At 34.2% G+C, this 19,232-nt stretch overlaps 1 pseudogene; it reads left to right on the forward strand.

Annotated features, from left to right (window-relative positions):
* Positions 1-2,352: 2,352 nt before the first annotated feature.
* LOC106752573 lies at positions 2,353-3,550 on the forward strand (annotated as a pseudogene).
* The last annotated feature ends 15,682 nt before the right edge of the window (positions 3,551-19,232 follow it).

The raw sequence follows: 19,232 nt of genomic DNA on the forward strand, positions 1-19,232 counted from the left end.
CGTCTCTCAAGGACCAAACTGTGGTTCGAGAATCAGGTCAAACACAAAGGGGGGGGGAGGGGGGGTTGTGAAAGGTTTATGAATGCGATAAACTAAATTAAAACACGAATGCAAACAAAAGTGTAAAAGAAATGTAAAAACAGGATGTGAAAACGGTTGGTCATTAACTCAATTACTATGCTTCCAATCACAGATTAACGACAAGTACACACTACTCTAATCCAAATCCGACACGAATCACCCAACTAAGCGAAGGCTAATTCGGTCTTCAAATTGCAAACTAAGCGAATGCAATGCACAAATTTAATCAGTCATCCACCATACAGTCTAATCAACTAAGCGAAGATTAAACACCGATTAGGCAACTAAGCGTATACTTAATCGCAGGCAGACAACAGATTAAACATTGAGCAAAATCAAAGCAGCAGTATGGCAATTAAAGTTCAAAAGTCTCAGAGAAGCAAAGTAATTTTATTAATGACCAACCCGACTATCTTAAGCTAACATAACAATTAAATCAACACAATCAAACATAACAGACCACATAGTGAACGAAAACAATAAATCGAACGGTGCTAAACCAAGATGTGTGAACCAATTAAAAGGCAGATAATAAAGAAACACTTGACTAAAAATGAAATGTGCATATGAACCCAACTAAATGTAACGAGCAAGCTAAATATTAAATTGCAATTCATCATGAAAAAGCTCTAAATGAAAAGGAAGCGTGAAAGTAGAATAAAACCCAAGTGACTAAGCTGCCTCCCATCTAATCACCATGCACCACTTTTCTCCAACTGAAAAGCAAATAAAACTTGTAAAATTCCTTCAATACCGTAACCAATCTGCACCACTTCTAGAAGCCAAAATAAAAACAATCCCCAATGTGCTTCCAATCAGCGTTTCTTCAATCTAAAATCAAATAAATTATTTTAAGCAAATCTAGATGTTGTTCGTGTGCCAAGACGTGTTGTTGCTTCCTACACGTGATGCTCCTTTTTCTCCAAAATGACATTGCTGGAAAATCAATTCAATCAAAGGTGCTGGAACCAATTTAAATTAGTTGCTCTTCGTTTCAAGAAAATAAAAATAATAGGGTGCACATAAATTGAATTAGCGTCTCCTCTCAATTTAATCACCGTGCTGATTTTTCTTAGAAGAAAGAAAGAAAAAAAAAATCTCATGTGGGAAGAGGCTGCACCTCCAAGGAGGAAGAAGAAATTGAAAATAAAAGAAAGTAAAAAAAAAGGAAAAAAATGAAATTAAAAAAAAATGGTGCGCCTCCTTTTCAATTTCAGACCGTGACCTTACATTCTGGATATCTTCGTCTGCTCGTAGATGAAGAATGGATATCCTCTTCCATCTATCTCAGTAAAAAAAAAAACAATGCATTAAGACTAAATAAAAAAAAAAGTAATGAATCTGCAAGCGTGGAGCTCTTCATTCATTAGCATAAAAGTGTGCCATTTTCCAATTCATCAAATATCCATCACCGTCAACATGATTAAAAGCAAATATGCTATGCAAAGAAAAAACCGTTTAAGCCAAAGTGAAAGAAAAATGAGTGGCTGCTGGAAGCCTTTCATTCAACCATTGCCCTTGAGCATGAACATCCTCCAAGCTCTCTCTCCAAAAGAAACGTCCAGCCAAATCCTCCTCCCACCAAAGTGACGGCTGCCCTCCTAGGATCACGTGTCCTCATAAAAATGCGTAGGGTCCACCCTAAAAAAATAAACCCTAGGGTTAGGCCAAGTGTCTCACAAAATTGGGCCTTTACATTTTTGTCACTAAAATGGTCCATTGCACATAATGTTAATTAAAGTTTTTAGACAACTAAGTTACAATTTAATTAAAATTTGAGTTGCCCAATTGTAGAGTCTTCAATTTATTTTCCTCCTTCCTAATGCTCCAAAATATGTCTCCAATATTTTACCTGTAATAAAAAATGCAAATAATTAGCTCAGAAAATTCAAATTAATTAAAATTAGAATTTCCGGTCAAATTAAGCATAATTAAGAAAAACGGGAAAATACCAGACAATTAAGCACAATTCCCTGATTAATTTTAGCACAATAAACTAAGTGAAATCAATAAAATATCGACTCATCAAAGCTGAAATGAACTCCCAGTGCGAAGAAAGCGGAGAGGGAAAAAAGGGTATGCACTTTTTGGAAGCACTTTTGAGTTCTTTTGTTTGTCATTTCTTCCTCATCAATCATTTTCGTTTAGATTACTTTGTTTGTTAAAAATAAATCTGTTTTGGGTGGTAAAAAACATATTGATCGATTTGCTTATGTCTGTTGAGTAATGAGGTTCCAACAACAAATAGCTTAACAGGTTCTGTCTACGTGTATGATAGATGGACTCTGGCCTGACTACAATGATGGATCCTAGCCATCCTGTTGTTCTAGAGCCAGTTTCAATTCGAAAGAGGTATATTACCCAACCTTATTTTGCAAGTCATTTGATAACAAATAACATACACTGGTTTCATGCTTTGACTGATAAGAGATTTCGTGAAGAATGAAAGTGAATTGCCTCTCAGAGTTGTACTGGAAAGTTTATGGCCTTTTCTTTTAGTTTTACTATGTAATTGGTTCGATGATAAAGTATTAACTATTGATTGAACAAAGCCAAGACATTTCTCTTTTTTGCTTTTGAAAATGCAATATTTTAATGCTTTCAAGTGTTAATTGTTTGTATTTTGGTTGGTTGCATTATTGTTACTTTTATATATTATTAAAATTCGGTGTTTTCATTTCCACCATTATTTGATCTTGTGTGCAGATATCGACTTTGACTAATGCTTTAGAGCAATATTGGCCATCATTGAGCTGTGGCAAGCCATCATTATGCCATGGTGGCAAAGGAACATTTTGGGCTCATGAGGTGGTTGTTGGAATTAGTTAGCTTCCTATTCAACCTTAAATTATTATGGACTAATTTTTCCTTTTTCAATTGCGCTTCTTGGGTTATCAAACCTGGCTGGCATTGGCAGTGGGGTAATAATCTTTCATAGCTTTTGGTTGCTTACCTAGTTTAATGAGTTTATTCATTGTTTTTCTTAAGTATTAGTTTCACTATTTTCCTAAAACCAGCAACTTGTGGATAGAGTGAGCTGTACCCGGTGGTAAATTGGTGCAAAATAGAATGGTATGGTTTTCTTGTACTTTTTCCTATTTTCTAATACTCTAATTTCATTTGCAGAGACACATGACACATGCTCTTATCCTGTATTTCGAAATGAATATGATTATTTTCTGGGAGTTCTGAATGTCTATTTCAAATACAATGTTACTGTAAGTTTGCAAAATCTTTGCTTTTCTGGTACCAAAATTTTCTCTGTTTTTTCTTTAGGAAATGACTTTATATGAAATATGATCAAAATACATTGATTGATATAATTAAATAAATTTTTATGTTTCTCCATTCCATTGATCATTATCAATTTTCCTCATAGATATAACATGAAACTTTCTTTATTGAATACTATTAGTTAGACAACTAGAGGCTATTATTCAATGCAACTGTCAATTTTTACTTTTGTCTTCCCGCTTCCAATCATCCATAAAAACTAATAAAATTGTCTACTGATTCCTCCTACAATAGGTATAGTGTTTCAATGCCAATTAATGGATTATTTGACCAATAATACCTTCCTTCGGTTGCTAGAATTTGTCTATTGATTAACGAATTAATTAATTTGTGGTCTTTTTGGTCATGGTGCATTTGAGAATATGTGAGAGATTAGTTAGGCCATGGCTATAAAGGAGAAGTTATCCACAAGAGAGAATAGTTTGGTTAGATTAATTTAACGTGAATTTAACTATCGAGTATTATTGAATTCTTCTTCTACTTTAGTTTTCAAAAAGGTTTCTTTTAGCCTTGTTTTTTTAATGCAACTGATATATCAAATATTCATGTGAAGTTGCAGTATATTTTTAAGGCAGTTTTAGCAGCAGCATGGGTCATAATTTTACCAGTCACTTATGCTTATAGTTGGAAAAATCCATCTACCTTTGCACAAACCATTGGTTTGGCAATGGTACAGGTTCCCCTTCTTTGTTCATTTTGGCTGTCTTCATTTACTTATCTCCAAACTTTCTCTCTGCACTGTTATGATTATGTTGTGTCATTTGTTCTACACATGATTTGAAATCAATGCTTTATTTCTTAGTATAACTGCTTTAACTTTCATATTAGTTATTAATACACTATTGTTTGTTAATTTCATATTCTCTAAGGTGGATGATGCCCAATATCACAATCTGGAAAAGAAATTTCAGTATTGTTTGTTCTACACATGATTTGAAATCATTGTTTGAAAATATGGAAAAGTAATTTGGCCAACAACAGTTTTGGAGCAGATCTGAAAAGAAATTGCTATTTGATCACATTAACATTGGGTTGATACAAATTCTTGAGCCATGTGTATTTGTTCCAATGTGGGAAAAGTCAACATCAAGAAGATTGAATGTTGAACTAAGTCAGAACATTATTGAAGATGAGATGTGAGGGTTGCTTGTTGCGCAAGAAAAAAAATCAAGTAATGAATATGCAAACCATAAACTTGTAGGGAAGATTAGATGAATAGAACTAGTTGAAGATGTTAAGGATATTGTTACAGAGATAATTAATTTGGTAACAGAGGATCTTGCAAACGAGATAGTTTCCTCTTGAAATTTTTGAAAGATTGTAGTTGTGAGTGGCTATTGCATTTTTTTACATTACGTTCAATTGATGTATAGTTTCATTAAGTGGATTTTGAGAGGTTTGTGGAGTCAATTTTGAGAATTTGAATTAGGACACAGGTATTTGAACAATTTGAGTTAGCATATAAGTATAGGTTTGATATTCATTTATATAGAAAGATATTGTTTTTCATTTGTATAAAAAATTATGAGTATGGTGATTTTTTTTATTTGTTTTTCATTCTATTTCTTTTTTCTTTCTATTTGAGATTTAAGCATAATAATCATTTTTTTAAAAGAACATATTATAATGTACAAAAACTTCTACGTTAATACCTTCCACCCTATTATAACGTACAAAACTTTTACGTCATAATACCTTCCACCATATTATAACAAACTTCATAAAACTACGTTATAATATGATCAGACTTACTATAATGTAAATTTCTGCTACGTTATAAAATATGCAGACTTACTATATCGCCTAGAACTATATCCCCAGTAACTACGTTATAAAAAGTCATTTTTGTATGTTATAAAAAGTCATTTTTTCACTAGTGTCTATTCCGTTGTTTAAATTATGGAATAATATATGGTGCAGAATATAGGGGAATAATGCATTTTTGTTAGTTAAAAATAATTAGAAGGGTGTCGAGCTATTGAGAATGGTGGTCGTGCTATTTTATGTTTAATTTGCGTTGTTTCCAAAGGATTTGAGATGTTATAGTTAAAAATTGAGTTTCCTGTAGTTGGAATCGTATTGTTTAGGTTTTGATTTGTGTTGTTTAGGTTTTGAACCGTGATGTTTATGGTTTGTAACAGGTTGTTTGGATTTTGAATAATGATGTTTTTAAGTTGAATCCAAGATGTTTTAGGTTGAATTGAGATGTTTTGTTGTTTCTTTCTTGGAAACCAAGTTGTGTAGGTTTGAACCAAGTTATTTTAAGGGGAAGTTGGTTGTTTGATGTTGTAAACCAAGTGTTTTAAGTTGTATCGTATTGTATTGCTTTTTGTCTGTTAGGGTTGGTTTTTGTTAAGACTCCGACAAGTGTACCGAATCATATCAAGTAATATAAAATGGTAAGACCAAGTATCATTTTCCAAGAGACTCACGACATTAAACAGTTGTACTTTTTCTTAACTAATTAAGACTACAAGAACAATATTTTGAGTTTTTTGAATGCAAAACGATAAAAGTAAATATGCATGTTATTTGATCAATTGAGGCTAAACACAAAAGTGAATGAATGAAGTTGATAATATGAGATGAATATGTTGTCAGGGTTTAGATTTCACCTAATTAGTCTCATGCATAAACGAATTCATCTTCTTCATTAATGTTAATGCCACTTTCTAATTTACTTTAAACCCGATGTCTCGATGAAGAAAGCCCATCCTTAATTACGAGTTCATACAATTCCTAGCATACCTAATAATTAATTCTGAAGCACAGGATTGTATAAGCAACCAACCCTCATATCCCTATGTCTAGGTAATACTACTTTTGGGAGAATTTCTCCAGTTATAAATTTTCCCGTATGTGTCCATATCGACAAAATCAATAATCATGCTAATAAATGAGTTAAACAAAGTAAGCATAGAGTGTAGAGGAAAAACCCTAACCATTAATGAAATAAGCATTTATAATATAAATCAATTCAAATACAAGAAAGTTTAGAGGTTACATCTTCCCCAATAGCAAATGAGATTAGTTTTCCACCGCCATGGAGAAACTAGGTGTACAATGGAATGGAAGAGAAAGAAAAACCCTATAAAGAGGATAAGAGAGCTCCCACATCCCCAAATTTGACCCCAAAGGGGTGAAAATGTGTTTTTGTGCTCAAGCCATCAAAAGATACAAACCCCAAGGCGTCTGGGTCTTTAAATAGGGCAGAAACATAACAGAAAACGGGTCCAAGCCCAAAATAAATAAGAAAATAGGTCCAAACCCGCATTTTGGTTGACTTTTCTGTACTCCAACCATTTGATACTTTGACTCTTCTTTCAATTCATTCCAATAGCCCACAAAATCAAGGAAATTTAGTGATAAAATCATCAAGTATAACCTAAACTCTCTTATTCACAAAAATAAAGAAAAAACGTGAGTTAAAGCGAGTTTCTAAGAAAAAAAGGTTGCATTTAATATCAAAATTACATCACAAATAATGGTATTTTCAACCGTTATTAGTTTTGCGGTGCTGGGTTGGTCTTTTCTAAGATCAGTTAGTCTTTTTCGGGCTGGGTTGGTCCCTACCAGACTGTGTTATCTTTTCGTTGAGCTAAGTTAGCTTTGCCATGTTGTGTTGTTTTGAGTCGTGTTATGTAAGGTTCGACCGAGCTCCGTTGGTTTTGATCGAGTTGGGTTCATTTTGGACCGATTTGGTTTAGACCTTGATGAAGAGGTTTAGAACTAGGTATAAAGGTTTTAAAGGTCGATCGTGATGTTTCTGACCTTGGTCGAGTTGTTTCTGTTCTTTGTCAAGTCATGTTTGAATGTGGTCGACTTGTTTTGCTTTTGTGTAGAGTTGTTTTTGTTGGTTTTCTGGTTGGATTTGAATGTGGTTGTGTCTCTCGTCGATTCATTTGGTCCTGAAAGATGTGGTTGTATGGTATGTCTCATGAGTTCAGTTGGTGCTAGAAGACGTGATTTGTGTCGTTGGTTCAGTTAGTGTTGGAAGAAAGGATTGTGTGTTATGTTTTTTTCCCATAACTGTAAAGTTGGGTTGGTTCCTTTTCACCTAGAAGGATTTTGTGATTCGGAGGAAAGGGGAAGTATGGTTTCATCCATAAGTCTTTGGATTGAGTAAAGTATAATGCTTTGTTTATAAGGCTTTCGTGAGTAGGCAGATTTTTTCCTCATAAGGATTTGTGAAAGCAGGGGAAATGGGTCCTAACATTAGTGAATAGGCAGGGTGATGGTAGGTTATGTGGGAAAAACATATTGTTTGTGTATTTTACATAGTGGTAATACGACTTGATGATTTTCATGAATGTGGTTTTACTTCATTGTTTGGAATGATTAGTTTGAACAATGTGGGTGAGTAATATGGTTATGGTATTATCATGTGTTTTTTCTAATTAGTTCACCCTTATTTGTTTGTGTTTGTTGCGATGATCGTATAACTTGTGTTGTTTTACGAGAGCATATGTTGTTACTGATAATGTTAGAGATACTTAGATTAAAAAGACATGCTAGGAAAACTTTTGGGAGTTCTATAAGAAATTGGAAAGTTGTTGGAAAAATTTTGTTTTTAAGTTGTAACACTTGAACATCTTTTTATGTTGAATTGGAATAAAGATGTTTTGATTTGGTTTTAACATGTTTTGATAAATTTTCACTATTTAATGATGGCATCAGATTTGTGTTTTTTTAAGCAAATTGATGTTTTACAAATTACAAGTGGCATCTTAAAAGGGGTGTTATAGGCTTCTTTTGGGTTAACCATTCTCACGTCCTAGAAGAAACATAAGATTGCATCAGGAGTACCAATTACTGTTGCCACCCTTCCAACAAAGAATCAAAAATTCAACTCAGGGGCATTGACTGTCAAGCCCATGACCGAAGGCCTTGTTGTCACAGGAATACTCATCTCAGAATGATAGGAATACAAAACTAGAAGAAACATTGCAGATGTTCATGCAACAGTCCATCCAAAACCAAAAGAATACCGATGCATCTATAAAGAATTTGGAAATGCAAGTTGGTCAGTTGGACAAGCAATTGGCAAGTCAACAAAGTGGACAATTTTCTGCTAATACTCAAGCCAACCCTAAGGAAGAGTGTAATGTCATATTCACTANAAGTGGAAAAGAGGTTGGGAGGAAAGGAGAAGAAAAAGAAAAGAAAGAAGAAGAAGAAGAAGAAGAGAAGGAAAAGAATGAAGAAGAGAATCAAGGAGAAAAAGAATTGGAAGAAGAGATTGTTGAAGGAGAAGAAGAAAATAAAGGAAAAGAAAAAAGAAACAGAGGTTGTGAAACACCTTCCTTATCCCAAAATCCCCTCCAATAGAGAAAAGGAGAAACAATTGGCTCGATTCAAGCAAATATTCAACCAGCTTGAGATCACTATGCCCTTGACCGAAGCACTACAACAAATTCTTGCCTATGCAAAGGACATGAAGCAAATCCTCAATAAGAAGAAAAAGTATTTAGATGAGGAAACAATTGAAGTGTAGGGAAATTGCAGTGCCATCATGCAAAAGACTCTCCTCCAAAATTTAAAGATTCGGGGAGTTTCACCATCCCATGCACCATTGGAAACCATGATATAGGGAAAGCTCTTATTGATTTAGGGGCTAGCATCAACCTGATGCCCCTATCTATGCTTAAAAAGATTGGTGGTCTTGAAGCCAAGCCAACACGAATGATGCTTCAATTGGCAGATAGGTCCATCAAATACCCTTATGGTGTGGTAGAAGACGTGGTGGTGAACATTCATAACCTTCAATTCCCGGTGGACTTTGTAGTGATAGAGATGGAGGAAGATGCAGAGATACTGCTCATCCTTGGAAGACCTTTCATGAAGACAGCTAAGGTTCTCATTCATATGGAAGAGGGAATAATGAAATTAAAGGACCAAGATAGAGAGGTAATTTTCAATGTCTTTGAAGCTGGGCAGCCAAGCCATGAGGAACAGACTAGCCTTGCAGCAACCGATGAAGTTCTATCTGTTACTAGTCTACCAAGGCAAGTTGCTAAGTTGGCCAAAAAGAGCCTAAATTGTTTCTCTCCAAAAGTGAAGAAGGAGGATGGAGATAAAGAAGAGAAACTTGCACAACAACTCCCTGTTGTGGAAAGTAATGAACCCAAACCTGGCAAACCAGTGAAGCTCAAGAACAGGTTATGGGTTATTAAGGCGATAAAGGCAAATGGGGTACTTGAAATCGAGGCTCCCTACTCAAGGAGAGTCAAGTTGGTGACAAGAAAATTGCTGAGATTATGTTGGTGACATGAAAGGAAGAAGCACACCAACATCAAAAATCAAACTTGAGCATAATGATGTCAAGCTAATGACGTTAAACAAGCGCTTACTGGGAGGCAACCCAGCTTTCTAACCTTTTCTTATTTGTGATGTTTTTGTTTGAGTGTGTTTTGATTGTTTGAATTTGCTTTAGAATGTTTTAGTTTGATTTGATTATTTTGGAGCATGTTAGTTTGAAATGTAACTTGTGTGAGGTTAATAGTTACATTGGTGTAATGTTGAGTGTTGTGGTGAATTGATGTGAATAGGAGTGGTTCAATCTGTTTTGATGTGTTATGGTGTGTTTATGTATGTTTTATTATGTTTTGTTAATTTTAGGTATGTTCAAAGTGTCAAAAAGTAAGGCCTTGAGTTGTAGAATTAGAAAGCTTTGGAAGTGTGCACTTAATTTGTCATTCTTGCACTCAATTTCACTCCTTATGGATTTGATCAAGTTTGTATAGTGAAAACATACTAATCTGGGTTGAATTGAGTGCCAAGAAGTGTCAAATTCCAAAAATCGTAAGGTGAGTTGTCAAATTTTGCAGAATCTGCAATCTGGTGTGGCGCTCAAGCGCCCCGAAAATGGGGACGCTCAAGCGCAGACTGCACAAACCCAGTTTTCTGCTATTCTGACCCATTTTCGTGGCGCTCGAGCGCCCCGAAAAAGGGGCGCCCGAGCCTGGTGAGACTGCAACTCTGGTTTTCTGTTCTACTTCAAATTTTTCATGCTCCAGCCTGTGTTTTGTGATTTTTCTTGCATATTTAGTGTGTTTTCTACCTTGTGAACTCATGATCATGAAATCTAATGGTTGTTTGTTACAAATGCATACTTACATTGTGGGCTCGCTTTGGCAAACTTTAGTCTCAATCTTTTTGTGCAGAAATGCCTTCTTCATCTGACTCCAAGTGAATCAAAATGAATGCCACCACACAGAGAGATGTCATCAAAGGAATATGCGGCCATTGTAGCATGGCTTGGGGACCAGCCCTATTCTACTGGGGGAGGTGGAGCCAGCTCATATGGTGCAGCAGCTGATGATGATGAGCAGGAGGAAGAAGATGATGACGATGATGCTGATGAGGATACAAATATGAGTGATTAGAGCACATCTTGAGTTTCACAGGACCTTTTATTTTGCTTTATTTTGTTATGCTTTCTAGTTTAATTGCTAAACTTTGTTGAAAGTTAGTTCTTAGTTAGTTCTTTGTTGAGTTATCTGGCTTGATAAACTATGCTGATCCATGATGCTTATGCTTGAATTTGAAATGATGTTTGAGATGGATCAAGTTAGTTGAAATTGTGTTGTTTTCTTCATGAAATGTATAAGAATGCCTTATGTTTAATTGCGATCAGTATTTATGGCAGTTGCTTGTTGATGTTTGTGGAACCATGAGTCAACCTTGTGAGATGTTGTGCCTTATATTTTTCTTGTGAATACTATCATCTTAGATCACAACTGACTTTGCCTGAGTTTCTCTTGTTTGAATCATTTGCTTTCTTGTCATACATGATCAAGGCCATGTTTTTCTTCTACCTCAAATAAGCCAATACAAACCTGTTGGACCTTAATGAAATATGTTTTCCCTCTTTGAACCTTAAACCTAATGAAAAATCCTTGATTTCCCTACCTTGAGCTGAGTAGATTATTCATGTTTGCTGCAGGAGAATGACTTAAAGTTGGGGGAGTTTGTTTTGTAAGGGTGTATTGAGAAAAATACAAAAATAGAAAAAATGAGGAAAAAGAAGAAAGAAAAAGATAAAGAAAAAGAATTGAATGAAAGAAAGTTGGGATATAAGTCAGAAAGTGGTTGTAATTGAAGTGAAGCAAAAGAGAAACTGATGTGCATGATTTGAACTGTTTGATCTCTTAGCTCAAGGTACTTTGTTGTCCTGAAAAACCATGTTTCTTTCTTGGCCCGGCCACAATACAAGCCAATGAAAGTCCTTGTGATGCTGACTTGCTTGTGAATGTGTTTCAGTTGGTTGAAATGAATGGCAAAGTTGAGTTGTGTGACATTGTGATAGTAGAGTGATAGACACACACCCTTATATACTAGAGCATTAGAGCGAGAAACTATCTTTGGTGAGGATTGGTTCTACTTAATTCAGTAAAGCATTCTGCCATGATCGTTGATCTCTTTTAAACTGTGGCATTTGATTGATTGAATGTTTGATGAGCATCACAGTGGAAGTCTAATTTGTTACATGTTTCTAGTCATTTCAAGCTAGGCAAGTGTTGTGGATTTTGTTGAGTCTGTGAAAATATTTTTTTGTGTTATAGCCAGATACCTTTTGCTTGAAGACAAGCAAGGTTCTAAGTTTGGGGGAGTTGATAATGACATATTTTACCATGATTTCAGTGATGAATCAAGAGAAATTGTCAACCCTTTCCTAACTTTTTACCTTGTAAATCCTTGTTTTCTTTTAGTTTGATTAAGTGGTTGCACCCCAAGCTTTAATGAGATATTTTGTTCACTAATCCTTGCTTTTATGTGCTTAAGGTAATTGGAAGAAGTCTATGCATCAAAGGAAGGNANTNNAAACCAAGAAAAGCAAGAAAAGCAGCAAAAATGAAGAATCAGAATTCTGTCAAATCAGGCTCGAGCGCCCCGAAAATGGGGGCGCTTGAGCGCCACTGGGTCAGAATGCCAGAAAATTGGCCATGTGCACCAACTCCTGAGCTTGTCTGTCTGACGTGCGCCTGAGCGCCCCATTTTGGGGGCCCCGAGCACCAACTTTGCTGACAGGACAGATTTGCCCTATTTCAATCAGAAACGCGAAGAGCTTTGGATCTTTTTGCAACCAGACACGATTCCACTCATTGGGAGCTCTTGGAGGCGAGCTAGGAGCTGTGGGAGCGGTCCATCTTCTTCCTTGGGTTCTCTTCTTTCTTCCATTTCCTCCATTTTTGTAAGCTTTAGCTCTCCAACCCTAAACCCTAAACCCTAAACCATTCATGGAGAGCTAGTTCCATTATTGTTGGGGGATTGATGTAGCCACTAAACTCTTTTGTAAATCATTTTGGTTTGAATGAATATATGCCTCTTTCATTGATTGTTAGTGTTTAATTCCTTCTCTTAATGCTTGTTGTGAGGTTGCTACCCATAACATGATTTTAGGGTTTGCTTGATATTGGGAAATGTTGGGTAAATCTTGACTTGGGTTAAACACCTAAAGGAAATAGTTTCTAGGGATAGAACTAGGACCTTTGGTTGTCTTAAAATCTCATTTCTTAATGCGGAATTAATTGTTAGGTTTTCCAAGGGATTGGAGCCTAATGAGGAAGTCTAGGCTCTTTCTACCAAGGGATTGGAGTTTGAGTAAATTAGTAGACTGACATTGATATATTAATGAAAAGGAAGTAATTTTCTATACATAAGAGTGAAGTAGGTGAAATCATACCCCCAACAATACCATTCCATATCATTTCTCATCTTACCATTTCCAAGTGTTTGAGTGCTAAAGATCACTTTTACTATTTATGTTTCAAGTTTATTTTAATTGCACCAAAACTCAATTTATGGAAGCATTCTTTAGTCTAGGTTAGTTAGAAATTATACGATTGTCTAGTGCAACGAGTCTGTTGGGAAACGATATCCGGTCTTACCGGTTTTATTACTTGAACGATTTGGTACGCTTGCCAAACATTCAACAAGTTTTTGGCGCCGTTGCCGGGGACTCGGTGTTCAAACTAGACTTTTGTGTGATTTTTAACTGATTTAGACTTTATTCTTTTGTTTATAATTTTTTGTTTTATAGTAATTACTATTTTCATATTTTTGGGACTAACTTGTGGCTCGAGTTTGGTTGTTCTCTAGTGTATGCATGGAACTATTCGTACAAGGCGAACTGTGTCATCTGAACCACTCCTTGTCGACCCTGAGATCGAGAAAACAGCTCGTAGAAACAGCAGTGACACTATTAGACGACGAGCCATTAGTCAACAAGCTATCCCTGAATGTTCGACTTCTCTCAAAAATCAACCTATTGATCTTCTTGATACTTCTTTATTTCAGGTATATCATTTAAGAAAGTTCTTGTTACTTACTTTTTATTTCACCAACTTATTTGTCAATACTCTGCTCCCATATACAACAAAGAAATTAATGCAACTTTGATATTACTAGCTACCCATGCTCTATAAGCAAATCTCTTTACTTTACAGCGTAAATAAATTGAAAAGTTATCCATGTACTTCACGTTGGTTTGATGGATACATAAGCACTGTATGAAAAAATTGATAGTGATGTTCGCATAGGTGAGGATAATTGGATTGGAAACACATGCGTCAAAGACAGGTAATATAAAGACGATGGAATTCAATGATGATGGCCCAAATGTTGGATCTTTCTCTTTAGTTTCTTTTAGACTTGTAGACTTTTCAGAATCAAGATGCAAATAGTAATGATGACATAGTAATAATATACATTTATCAGCGAATTTTTATTGCGCAAAAGTATGATTTTTATTGCCATAACAAAACACTACTTAATTGATGTTGCAGGTTTCTCTTTTAAGTATTACAATCTGAATTGTGACTCTTTATTAGCTCGTTCTCTCATTTGGAAAGGTAATAAGATCCTAACTCATTCATATGTGCAATGTATTTGGCTGGATGGCATAGATTATCATTCATATGTGCAATTGTTATTTCAGAATTGATTTTCTTGAATCTGATTGCATCAGATGAACTTGTAAATTTTACAAAGTTAATTTTCAGTTATTAGATCATTGACGAATATGTGTTAGTGTAGTTTAATTCTGAATCTGGATTTGGCATTTGTCAATTATTGTGATGCTAGTTTTTGAAGTTCAGATTGATTCTGTTTTACTATTTTACCCAATAGGTGATTTTTGTTAGTATCCTCTCTGCCTTGCGTAGTGAACAAGTTCTTCTGAATTTCGTTTGGTTTGCGTGCCTATAAGTTGCAGTTTTGGAACACCACTGCTGCATTGCCAAAAATGGTTTAAAAGATGGAAAAAAGAGTCCAAAACTTATGTTGGACCACGGAGAGTCTGATGTAATTTTCTACATTTTTTATTTACAAATTCATTTGGTTGTGGCCATGGAGAGTCTGATTATAATTTGAATACACTGTTTTGTTTCACATTTTTTACTTAGTTTACTACCAGAAAGCCATTTAACATTTAAATAATGAAGAATTAATTCTAAGGATGAGTCTACGAGACCTGTGAGAGATAACTAAATATGAAGTCAAAACTAAATAAGAAGTCATGAATACGAGATGGATACATGATATCTGAAAACATAACCGGAGTAGTTAGTTATCGCTCTTACTGATCATTCATAGCTAGATTATTAATGTCTTTAGGAAGTTGTCGTACTTCCTAAAGATTCCAATTGATATCATAAATCATTCATAGCTAGATTATTAATTTCTTTGTGTGGTTAAGCTTAGTCTATTGACAATTGTTATTGATCCCTAACAGTGACATACAAAATATTATTTCTATTAGTTTGATAGAAATGTATACATGTTTACTGTGAGCACATGCAATTAAATATAGGAAATCAGTTTACAGATGTTGATAAGTTCTAAGTACGATGGTTGCAGTAAGATTTATATGCATAGTGTGAGAATTAGGTAGTTGTTGTTTGTATCTGTGTTGTAGTTAGCTTTATTGATTATTGCAGTAAGATATATATGCATAGTGTGAGAAGTACCGGTCCATTGCATTTTATATATGGTGTAAAGTAGTAACTGCAGTAGTTTAATATGCATATAGATATTCCAAACTTGATTAAAAGACTGAAATGATTGTATTAGTGTATTGTTCATCACAAACACTGTCTGAGCATGGTTTCTGCAAGTCGTGGGACAAAACACCAGTACTGATAAACGTATATGGGACACAACAAAAGGATAGGTCATGTATATGTTCTTTTTGGAAACCCCTTTTTTATGGGTTTGGTCTAATTGCAGTTCTAATATTAACAAACATAGGGCCCAGAGATTGTAACTACTTTAACTTGTATTCTATTGTTTATTCTATTTTATAGAATATGTTTATTCTATTTGATTGATAGAACATGTTTATTCTATTTGATTGATTTTTTATATATTATTTTCAAAATGTGAGCACATGTAATTGCTTTTATTTTATTAATATGTTCTATATTATGTCAGCAAGCTCGTGATGCAAATGAGTCAGAGTCTCCTTTGGAAACAAGACAATCATCTGATGGAAGTAATCTTTAGGAAGTTTATGATATTGTTTTAGGATAAAACTATACCTAGTTTATTATGAATTGGGTAACATTTCTTTCTTTGTAACTATTTCTGCAATGAGATTACATTGACTTCTAGCCTATCTTGTTGTAACATACAATTGTTTCTCAATTTATTTTTCTAAATTCCTTCCTACTTAGGGGCTTTTGTTCTATGGTATCAATTTTTTATTCAGAGGAATCATATTTGTTTCGTATTTAATAATTTTAAAAAGAAATTAAATTTACTTAATTTTGAAATTAGAAAAAAGAAGAAAAGAAAAAAATTGGTGAAAATAGGTAGTTATTATATATTTTAATAATCATTGAACAAAAAACGATATTATATATTTTAATAATCATCAAATAGAAAAAATGACAAAAATATAGAAAACTTTTGTGATCAAATAGTTGAAAATAAAGGAGGTTAAAAACCCCCCACAAAATAATAGTCAGTAATAGAGGAGGTTTTTACACTCTGCAAAAAAACCACCGCTAATTGAATGCGATACCAGGGGGCACAAAAGACCCCACAGATAGTTTGTGGCGACTCATACTGCGGCAGTTTGAAAAACCCCGGAATTTATTTTGTGGAGGGCAAAAATTCCCGAAAATCGAAAAAAAAAACTCCTCTAAATAAGGTTTTTTTTAGTCAACAAAAAAACCTAATTAAAGCGTTTTAATAAAAATTGAAAGTTAGTAAAAACAAAATATATAAATATTACTAAACGAATACTTAAACTTAATAATTTTTTATTCATGATAAAAATTATTTAGCTATAATAATTTTTAATTTATAAAATATATCCAAATTAATTAATATAATTACTAAATATTTTCTGTCTTTAAAAGTTAATTTTTATTTAATTTTCTTGTATTAATAAAGAGAGTATAATAATATACACGAGTTTGTTTAGTTTTCTAATAATTACAAAATATATAAAAAATTTAATGTAACCCAAAGTAATGAGGATTATCCATTCATATTTTTTTTAAAAAGAATCAATAAAGTTTTGCATAAATCACTCTATGACTCAAGATAAATAACAACTAGTAAAGTTTGAATGTTTGACCGCGCACGTTTTTTTTGTTGTGTCTATATACACATTTGATTGATTAGTCAAATATTAGAAGATTCCATTCTGCAATAGGTACTGGTAGGTGTTTCCCCACAAAGCACTATCAATAGTTCCTACTAGAATAACAGACTTCGCTAAGAATTACTCTTTGACTAATGTTGTCATACTCTAGTACGATCAATCAATCAATCCTTTCTAAAGAATCTTTGATGAATAAAATGTAAAATATAAAAATAAAAATCTTAATTAAATTTTAAATTTCTTATAAATTTTAATAAATTTTAGATTGAATTTTATTAAAACTTTTTTATTTATATTAATCATTTAAAATGTTTATATTTTTTTAATTAAGAAATCTCAGTTGATTTTAACATCGTGAATATTATTTGTTATTATTTACGAGTTTTCATTGGAAAATAAAGGTAATTCAATTAAATTTTAATCATTTTATAAATTTAAATTTTTTAATACCTTTTTAAATTCTTTCATCAATTAAAAGGAGTAATAATTTAATTTATATCACTATAAGTTGTAAATGTTTTTACCTGACCAAATAAACATGAAAAAGGGTGATTAAATAAAGTTCTATAAATATTTTATTATGGAGTAGTTCAACCTACATTAGTGCAGAATTAGTCTTAACGTCATTCCTTAGATGTCGGATCACAAAATATCTAACGTAAATTATAGACCGATGACACTTTCGTAAATAAGTGACCATATAGAAGTTGATTTGCAGGGACCCTAATGTCTATAACTTTATAGACATCGCCCCCCCCCCCCCCCCCCCTAACTGTCGTCTACAGTCCTGACAAGTAGGTGAAAAGTCATTTTTTTCCACGATATAAACATTTGTTCCCGCCACTCCGACGTCTATAATCGTATATAGACTTCGGCCCCCTTGTAACCGATGTTTAAATGGCCTAACAGGGTAGGTGAAAAGTTGTTTTGGACGTCGGCTCCCCCTAGATTCGACGTCTATATACACTGCGATTATTAATTTTTAATTCAAATGAACGTCATATTAGTGAGGTCACCAACGTCTAGGCGAGAATAGACGTCTAACACTGGGGGGCAACGACATATCGGTTCCTATTAAATCAGAAACCGCGAAACCGCGATTACGTGCACTTCACCGTCTTCCTCTTGCCTTTTCTCTCTGCGGCATTGCATTTCCAGGTGCATTTTATCTCTGATTAAATTAGTCTTTGATGGATTATCTTCCACTTGGATCAATTTAAATGAGTTTTCGTTGTGTTTTAGTGCAGTTTTGCTCGTTTCTTTGGGTAGCATAGTAACACCTTCTCCCTTTGTTAGCTTCCTCGTAAGAAAAGCTTCGTCTTTTGGATCTCTTATGGCATTTCAATCCAAAACCGAACCTGGGTCGTTGCCTAGTTCTCATGTCACTGTATTCTTTTTCATTGGTGGTTGGAATGAAACTAAGCAAAGACTTAGGTTCGGTTTTGGGTTGAAATTCCATAAGAGATCCAAAAGACGCAAGCCTTTCTTATGAGGAAACTAGCAAAGGGAGAAGTTGTTACTAGGCTACCCAAAGACACGAGCAAAACTGCACCAAAAGACAATGAAAGCTCAGTAGACGTCGGTTAATGTCATGTCCGATCAGACTCTATAGGTCCGACGTGCCATTAACATCATCCATAAAGACGTCGGATTGGGATCTGACGTTAAAAGCCCAAAATAACATACGTCTAAAGCCCTTTCTGCACTAGTGTTATGTATACTCTGGTCACATTTACATATTATAACTAAATCTTGATAAATTAATATCTTGGTTATTATTCATCGTTCTATTAATATTTATTATATTATTAATATCCTTTCAATGTAAGCATTATTCTAAAAGAACATAGACTTACGATCCAAGTTGATCCTATAAATACAATTAGTATTTCTCAGGAAATACGTACTTCATAACACTCACTCTCCTATATAGATTCTAACTCTCTTACGGACTTAAGCGTTGAGTTTTTTGCAATTTGGTCTTTCCTCTCTCAACAAGTAAGGAAGTCATTTCCATACAAAAGGAGCAATCAAACAATCGTTAGGATCTCGCCACTTGTCCAAAAGTTCATGTTCAAGATTTGGGTAAGAACATTGACGCTTACCGTGGGGCCTAGTAACATGCTTCCCCGACCTCACATTCACATGGTCACCATGCACACCTACCCAACGATGACTATACTATTGGGAAACGGGTAGGCTTCGTTTTACCACCAAGAGGGGGGGGGGTGAATTGATGTTTTTT

Source organism: Vigna radiata, chromosome 2 (assembly GCF_000741045.1).
Source record: "Vigna radiata var. radiata cultivar VC1973A chromosome 2, Vradiata_ver6, whole genome shotgun sequence".
NCBI lineage: Eukaryota > Viridiplantae > Streptophyta > Magnoliopsida > Fabales > Fabaceae > Vigna > Vigna radiata.